Genomic DNA, 9472 nt, shown 5'->3' on the forward strand with positions numbered 1-9472 from the left:
TATCAGTGTCGTTTCATTACCTAATTTCACCCTTACGCTCATCCTTGTTCTCGGATAAAGAGAAGCCCCGCTGCTTTCTTGTTATTTTATTCTGAATAATACCCAAGTAGCTTAAAAATTCCTAAGAGAAATGCAGAATTACAATTGCGATATTTTTCGATATTTCAGAAATTCAAGACGGAAGAATTGAACCACAGACGAGGTATAAGATAGACCTATCAACTAATGCATTTTTCTGTCACCGGTTTGGGGGTTCCTAGACCCCCCTTGCCATTTTTGTGTCGCATGCAACGTTACCGATGAAGCCGCGAAACGGATTGTAACGCTACGTGTGGTAGGAATTAGAATTCAACAAGTGTAAAATAGGTCGTTCGAAACCCGCGATTTACAAATGATTCTGTTGGCGTAACAATTTAAAGATCGTTTTATAAACGTATTCCGTGCAACGATCGAGAAAGAAGGATCGCAACAAAACAAGATACATATATACATACAAAAACACATACGCCTTTTAACCTTGCTGTCCTATTCCGGTTTATTTAACGCAAAACAAATTTATATAAACAACAACATTATTTGTGGAAGACATGCTTTCATGATGTAACGTGGAATACCTCGCAAAGGAATTGTAACTTTGTATATTTCAATAAAATGCTGAAGCAGAGAGGACTTTAAAAATTGTGAAAAACTCAACAGTTCCAGTATCTCGCTGAAATATTCCAACTTGCACTTATTCTTCCATCTTAACACTATATTCGTATTCTGGGGTTCGGTAGGAACAATCGAACAACATTTTAAGTTACATAGTATTGCAAGTTAAAGAAATTCTTATATACGACTAGAATATTTGACAATCGCAGCCATCGGCTCAGTTCTCACCGATTACCAGGTCTCACCGCGAGGAGGTTGCTGCGCTTGGAGACCCGTAGAGAGATAGATGGAATCAAAGTTCCATCGATCTCCCTGTACATGAAGCCTACTAAACCAAAGAGATGGATGGAAACAAAGTTCCATCGATCCCTTCGGTTTAGATATAGAATCTAGGGAACTGCGAAGCAATCACTCGATTAAAAGAAATTCAGGAAAGAAGGAAAGGCGAAGGGTAAGCATGAAACAAGTATTGGACGGCGCAGTTCCTACCACCCTGCTGTCCAAGTCGAAAGGGAAAAGCGCTCGGCGCCTCCCAGACGATTCCTGTTGCTCCGATGCGACTCGTCAGGAGCAAACACTTGACCTGACTCAAGCCGTCCAACACGGAGATTGGGTAATCGAACCGGGTGACTTACGCAGGCAGTGTACCAAAAGGTGCACCCCCTACGCCCGAAACTTTTCCCTTTGGACAAGAACACCAAGGGATGAAACTGATCCACCCATACCGATTCCATGCTCAGTCACTTGCTTCCGCAAACGGAAGCAGCGGTAACCTCCTCATCACAGATGAGGAGCCAATAAACGAACAACAAAGTTAATGATTTAGTGACTGCTTGGCAATTTTACATGGGACCTTAAATACTTCATGCTATAATAAATTAGCCTAGCCTACCTTAGATGTCTTCTTTCACTGTCACTTTGCACGATCACTTTTCACTATCACTTTTCACTAGTTTCTTTTTAAATATATCGTGTTATTAACTCCATTCCCCGAGTAACGGTGAACCTGAAAAGCTGAAACAATCAACTACTATATGTTAGTAACGGTGTGGTCGGCCTGGAAAGAAATTAAGGAAAAGCTTATTGAGTTGGAGACGATCGAGATAATTTCGACCAACAGCAGAGCACGCACGAGCATGCAAAACCACCGCAGAGATAAGTACTTGAAGGAAAGAGCAGAGAATGTAGACCCATCGATGAGATGCATGACAGAGTGACAGAAGTCACAAAAAACCATCGAAGACATAGACGAGATGAAATGAATCAGGGAAAACCATCGAAGACATCGACGAGATGATATGAATCAGGGAAAACCATCGAAGACATCGACGAGATGAAATGAATCAGAGAAAACCATCGAAGACATCGACGAGATGAAATAAATCAGGAAAAACCATCGAAGACATGAAATGAATCAGGGAAAACCATCGAAGACATCGACGAGATGAAATGAATCAGAGAAAACCATCGAAGAAATTCACGAAAATGAAATAAATCATTTAAACCCATCGAAGAAATGCATCAAATAAAATAAATCATGCAAACCCATCGAAGAAATACACAAAATAGAACGACTCGCGCAAAATTCTCGAAAGTATGCATGGAAATAGGAATCAGATTTGACATTCGCAAAACAATAAAATTTTAAATGACTTACCGAACCCCAAAATTTCATCAGCACCAAGCGAATAAACGAACCCAGGCCAGAGGGGCGAGAGGCTGGCGGAAGAACCAGGGTTGAAATCCTGACCAGGTCCCCAACAAGTTCAGCAGCTCCGGGGGGAGGGGGAGGAAGAACCAGGTCCCCAGGAAGTCCAGTGGATCCAGGTGGCTCGGCAGCTCCAGGGGGGAGGGGGAGGAAGAACCAGGTCCCCAGGAAGTTCAGTGGATCCAGATGGCTCGGCAGCTCCAGGGGGGAGGGGGAGGAAGAACCAGGGTTGAACCCCTGACCAGGTCCCCAGGAAGTCCAGTGGATCCAGGTGGTTCGGCAGCTCCAGGGTTCCCGAGGTCCTTCAAGTCCGGAGGACCGACGACGACTGAGTACATGAAGATCTGTGAGCTCCTTATGTAGACTTCGAGGAATGATGTCCCCCGATCAAAACAAGGTCGACGGTTAGTTACAATTGCGAAATCCAGCGAATTCTTCGGCAAAAATGGATTTTCGGCTAAAATATCCATTCCAGTGACTATTGCTGTGACAAATAATGTTAACAACATTCACACTAACCGCCCAGTATAAATTATTATTAACTATAATCGATAGAACTCGAGATATCAAGCAATTTGTAACATTTGGCCTTGGATTTGCAAATGATTTTCTGCGCCGACTGAATTCTCTTTTATTCTCAATGTTTAATCGTTCGATACATTAATGTTAATGCTTATACATATCACGTAGTATTATTTATAATGTATAAATACGTTTTAGTTGAACTTAGTGTAAGTGAATAGTTGCAGGAATATTTGGAGAAATATGAGTGAGATACTTGTTTCTCCCCCTTAGTTACTAACATCGGCGAAGTATAGGCTAAAACGATAGACCTATCACCTTATGGGAATTCGCGTTCACATCACTAACACGTAGAGGCACGGTACTCTATGAAACACTTTTTGGCAGGCACAGGCACTGACTCTACAATCAAGTAACAATCAAGTAAATTCTAAGTAACGGGTATATCTGAATGGAATCCTGTTAAATTAAAAGGCCTCCCACATGGTCCAGTAATCGATGAAATTGATGCGCGAATTGAGAAATCACGAGATAATACGCACTATGCCATGCACACACTTCACTGAACCGATGAATTTCTCAGGGCTAGACAAACTTTTAAGACACTCATGCATCATGCAACTTTCTGCGAGACTTTTAAAATTAGATTTTACTGTAAATTTCAGTGTTGGCGGTAAACTAATATTAGGGGCAAACGGAATCCAATTATTATTACTTCACTGGAATGATTAAACAGTGCATTAGAAACTTGTGGGAATATCAGTAACAGCGTGAATTTTTAATACTTTTTTCGGCGCACGATACGTGAAAGGGTTCGCAAGGGTACGCAAAGTGCTAATAAACAATGTCATCTTGCAATTTATAGCTTGCACGGGCTTTGAAGAAATGCCATTTCTGAACGCCATAGTGTCTTGATCCACGAAATGGATTTTCCGAGAACAATCCGCGTGAGTCGTTGACCACCCGAGCCAAAGCATACCGTAACAAAAGCCTACCCTCTTATGTCAAACTCTCTCTCTAAACAAGTCACACGTATACAAGTACGCAACACCTTTCAGCATTTCAGCCCATTTCAGAGTAGTTGCTGAGTTGGACGATGTTCATGAACAGAGGTCGCTAAATTCAGTCCTGAAATTATGGGTCGGTAACACAGATTGGGTGGCGACACGAAGTCCCATAAGCTGATACTACGTCTATCCTGTATCTCGCCTGCGGTTGGCCCACGAATGTCCATCAGCTGTTAGGTCTATTCCATGCCTCGTCTGTGGATGAATGCTAAACAGACGTTACCGTCTATCGGTTAACTGGAGCCAGCAACCACTAACACACGCATCCACTTGTACGGTTGACGGTCAGGCAAAAAGCGTCATTCCCTTCTCAACCGACGATAAAATAAACCTATTTCAAATCAATCTACAATCTGTCTACAAAACAGTAGAATACATAGGAACAATCGCTCGGTTTTGAATCATAAAATTCATCCCCACGCAGAGTCCACCATAATGAAGCACATCACCATCGTTCATGTGCATTAAATAATTCTCACCTCTATTTGTTCGTTTCAACCCCCATTGGACAGTTCCAATCATCAGTCACCTCACATCGGACAGCACTTTGCCAAAGCCGTGTATCACTTTGCATCGCGAAAGGGAGGATAAAAAGGACGGTAAATAGAGAGCGAGATGCAAATTGAATTCGCCAGTCGAGTAAGAGTATCCTCTTATTTCGCCCTGCTCAGGGGTGGGTCTGAGTGGCGGAGGTATACGCGAGGTGGGTGGATAGGTGTCCTCTGGATCGTTCTCGTCGCCGTGGAAGGATGCCTTGGGGAACGACGCTTATATCGAGTTAGAGCCGTTTGAATACCGACGCGTCCCCGTTGGAAGGGGTCTCTCCGACGTTCGAGGTATCGAAGGATCAAAAGTTGATACCCAGCCACCTTTCGCGGCCCTAGTCATCCTTATATGATTACCCGTGGACCCGATGCTCGCAGTTTCCTCCGCGCGGCGCGAAGGGGTATCGGTTCACCCCCTTTCCTCCATCTTCCCCCATCCACGGTGCGGGTTCGCCGTCGCGTTAAGCTCAATGCAGTCGCGCAGAATACCTAACATCCCTGTCCTCTTGTCCTCCACCCTCTACCATCACTACTATCCAGTCTCTACAACGGCTGGAACTGATGTGTAGCACGCATAAAGTATTCCTGGGAGGCGATCCATGTCGAAACTGAGTTACAGCTGCTACGTGGTCCAGGTAGGCGTCGATACGTCCGCGAGGACGCCCGCGAAATTATGCACGGGGAAAGGTAAGGGTGATTCCATTTGAATTTTCCGCTAGTGGTGCAGGGTATTGAACGGAGGGGGGGGGGAGAGAGGGTGTAATTGACAGTTTATATCGTTCTCTACTTATCTGTTTTCATTCCCCTCTGTGATTTCATTGGCAGTGTACTACAATCGTTCATTTAGGGATCCGCGGCTTTAATATATTTCCAAATTCATTGTTTCAACCAATAGTATGATCTTGGCATACTACGTTTAAGCATTTAATTTAATTGCATTTCATTCTAATATCGTGATCTGGAATGGATTATAAGGGCACGCGCAGGAATCGGTTGGACGACGCGGGGAACGTCCAACGAAAAGTCGTAAATTCGGCGAGGTCCAGTCGCATGTACACGCGGATTAATCACGCGCGGGGAAGGCTAAACCGTATTGACGTGGAACAGTAAATGTGGCTGCTAGAAACGAGCTGAAACATCGCGAACTCGCCAGAAGGACTCGCCCGGTTCGATCATCAATGATGCAGCTGAAGAGGATACATGGCGCCATCGGTAGCCCACGATGCACGTCCTCGGGGGTCGATTTCCTCCTGCCCTGGTGGACATCGTCCACCGAATAATCACTTTTCGAAGGTACCTTCCTCGCCGACTGTTCCCTGCCAATCGCCCACGCAGCCGTGCGATCATTTATTCAAGATCGGTAATGAATCGTACCCCTGTGGGAACGCCGTCATCGCCTGGCGCGTTCGTGCATCGGTAGACCTATTTCTCGGTTATTTCAGCGAGACTTTACTAGCCCCACGACGATTCTACAAAAGACTAAGACACTTCTTTCTTGAAATGTAACAGCTGGTAATGTTAGTATAGACTTGATTCGCTAATTAATTCTCATTGTCGGGTAATTCGAGAGCGTATGCGGCTTTGGAAACAGACAGTGCTCTCGGTGGAACGTTCCTTTGGTTCCAGATAGTGGCATTTATTGCCACAACTTAATCGTGAGACGAATAAAGTGATATAAAGTCGTGGGTGCCGAGGAGCACTCGATGCTGATATGCAAACCCGATCAGGTAAGAATTCAATCGATCTTGGACTCTATTGAGTCAGTCGAACCGAAGACGTCTGATTGATCGCGTAGGAGCGTGCAACGTGCCCCCTTTCTCCTTGCGAGAGAGCACACCACCATTTGTTTTCTTCTTCGCGCCTGGGTGATTTGTTAAAATTCTCGGTCTCGAGGTAGAACAGAGGAAGGTCTCGTTATTAGAATAGTCTGTTGACAAATGGCACTGGTCCTGACAGCCTGTCGCAGTGCCGATCCCTCGATATCCTCGAGGAAAAGGACCGTTTACCATTGCTACTCATTATTCGTAAGATGTTAACGAATTCGGTAAAAGAATTTATAGCTACTACACAAATAACGTAGCACTCTTCTCGAGGGCACCAGCAGAGTGTGCAAAAGTGAATGAAATTTTATTAAAAATCAATGAATTCTATCATCTCTAAGATCTGAAAATGGGTTCTTCCTTAAGATCGAAATAGGAGAGGAAATTTCGGAAAAGTGTTGTGTGACGGGGCGCGAAACGTGTCAGCCGGAAGAAGATCCAGGATGTCAGGATTCGCACGAGGGACGAGGTGCGCGGAATTAGCGCGTGGCATGCAACAGCGCGAAATTGAATAAAGCGCGAGGTGTAATCTCCTCCTCAAAAATTCCATTAACTGCGCGCCTGGGCAACGTTACACCGACGATAATTGCGAATTGACATTTTTTAATCCCCACCCGAGGGGGGTGTGACCACCTGGCTGACGGGAAAATCCTCGGGGGCAAACGAGATTATGCGTTTTCACGAAAAATGGGATTTCAGTCAGCCGAGTATGGTATCGCTCTCGCAATTCTATTTAAGTACACTATGTCCCCTGTGACGCATAAAGATCGCTTACATTCACATTGTCCAATCGCTCGATTCTGATCATTTTCAATATCTTTCAGACCTACAATATTATCTTATTGCATTCGAATGAATTTCATTACAGTTCGAGATGTTCTGAAATAATGAATCTTTGCGTTGCGTTGCATTGGTACTGTAAGTACGTATAATTGTTCGAGCAGTGGCGCATCCAGAGGGGTCCAAGGGGCCCTGGCACCCCCCAAAGAAGGGGCTTTGTAAAAAGAAAAGAAAACTGGATTTTATTATTTAAATAAATTTCTATAATCACCTAATGAATTTTATTAAATTTGCATTAAATAAATTTTTCTAAAAAATATTACTTATCCTTTCAACTCGGCTCCCCCAAGTTTAAATCCTGAGTGCGCCACTGTGTTCAAGAATACCTCCCTTCGAATTCCATTATCATATCATCTTGAACTTATAGGAAATCATCTTCTATTATCTCAAATTCTTTGAAATATCTTGAAACATGTATGAAATATAGGAACGAAAGGGCCACGCTTTGAATCGACTTCTTCGCGTCGTCAGATCCAGAGTAGCCGTAATAAAAAAAAAAGCACCGTCGCACGTACGTGGTCACGCGTATCGATCCCCTCCCCATCTCACCGTCAGACGCACAGACGGATACGTCGGAACCGTCGGTCCCGCGCGATAGTACATCACTCGGGGATGTCAGGTGGGAGACAGGTTACGACGTTCTCGGTTTCTACCAATTTGGTGACACTGCCGCATCCGTGGCGGCAACGGGACGCCTCTTCAATTTATTGCGAAGTAACGCGCGGAACGAGGCTGTAAATAATATGGAAAACCACCGGAGTGTAGGTACCGGGCGCTCCCACTCGGGCGGGAACGCGGTCAGAGGACCGAGATACGTGAAATAAAAGGATCAAGGGAGGGAAACGTGGTAAAAGGGCCGGCGAAGGGGCGGGGGTGGTTAGAGTAAGCAGAAGTGGAAAGAGGGTGATTCCGGGTATGCAGAGGATGACTGGAGATGCGATATTTCAAAGTGGGGCGTCCTCGGAGGAGCCGTGAATACCTTAATAGTCATAAGGCGGATCCGTATGCGGCTGGCTATACAGAGTTGTCCCCTTCTAAACGTATTCGAACGTTTCTACGGCCGTCTCTGCAGTGAAATGATACAGCCCTGGACAGCCGTTTTCCGGTTGGAATATGACGGGGACCTCAGACCACCCCCGTGTTCTGGGCCGTGGTTATGCCGCGGGATATTGTGACGCTGGAAATACTCGGAATTGGCGCCGTCAGTGTACCCGCCGGATGCAACGGGATAGAATTGCAGTGGCTACAGTGTATCTTGGAATTGTCTGGCTCTCGAGGACCATGCTCGATGCAAATCGCCGGTGCAAAGTTTGAACGGGGTGAAATTGAAGGGGGGATGAATATTGCAGTCACTCAACTTCGCTGGCTAAATCCAGTACGCTTATCCGTGTTTCCTTAATTACTTTGGGGGGGAAATTAATTTTCACAGTTTTCGGTGGGGAAGATACGTCAGTAGCGGAAGGACTATTAATGTTCATCTCGATTTGTGGTGAAAAATGAACGAGTTCTTATAATTCTTCGACGAAAGAGCTACTTAACAATTAAACCTCGATAATATTCAAACTTCTCTATCTGAGGAAACGGTATTTAAAATAATCACTACCTCCCGTATAGTGCCCCATAAACCAACCAAGTTCCCTTATACAATCGCGAGCTACGCCACGTCGGCTTAGAAATTCCAGCGAGTCGTCCGAAAAATCGTCGTCGGCGTGGTGAATTAAACGCTTCGAGTCAGAAGCCCTGCGCGAAGATTCCACGGCGTACCTGTCCAGCGAAAATGAACAGGCTCGATAAATCTGGCCCAGGATACGTGCTCCCGGCAACGGTGCCGGTAATCACGTCATTACACGAACAAACGAACGTGCACAGACACTCGCGCTGGCGCTATTTAATAATGAGAGGCTCTCTATTACTCAATGGCTATTAGAGTGGATGCAGTATCAGCGGTGGCAAGGGCTGGGGGGGTGGCATTCGGTTCCACTCCGTTCACGGTGCAATCGGTTAATCACCGTTCCCTCATCCCCGTTCCTGAGACACGATTTAAGCGGCACGGTGCCACCCCCGCGCGCTCGCGCGACTCCCCATATCAATTAATCTTACCCAGAATGCAATAACTGTCCAATCTGCTCCCGTGGCTGCGTCACGGTGTCGTGCAGTCAGTGCTGTAACGCTCTCTCTCCTTTCTCGTCTCGCCCTATTCGACTCCTGGTCGTCTGTCTTCCTCCCGGCCGTTTTTCTTCCTCCCGATGTCCTTCGTCGCTTCGCCAGCGCTCGACGAGGGTCCTTGAAACAATCCGACGGGGAAAATCTCACGTCGGG

Source organism: Andrena cerasifolii, chromosome 11, assembly GCF_050908995.1.
Source record: "Andrena cerasifolii isolate SP2316 chromosome 11, iyAndCera1_principal, whole genome shotgun sequence".
Lineage (NCBI taxonomy): Eukaryota > Metazoa > Arthropoda > Insecta > Hymenoptera > Andrenidae > Andrena > Andrena cerasifolii.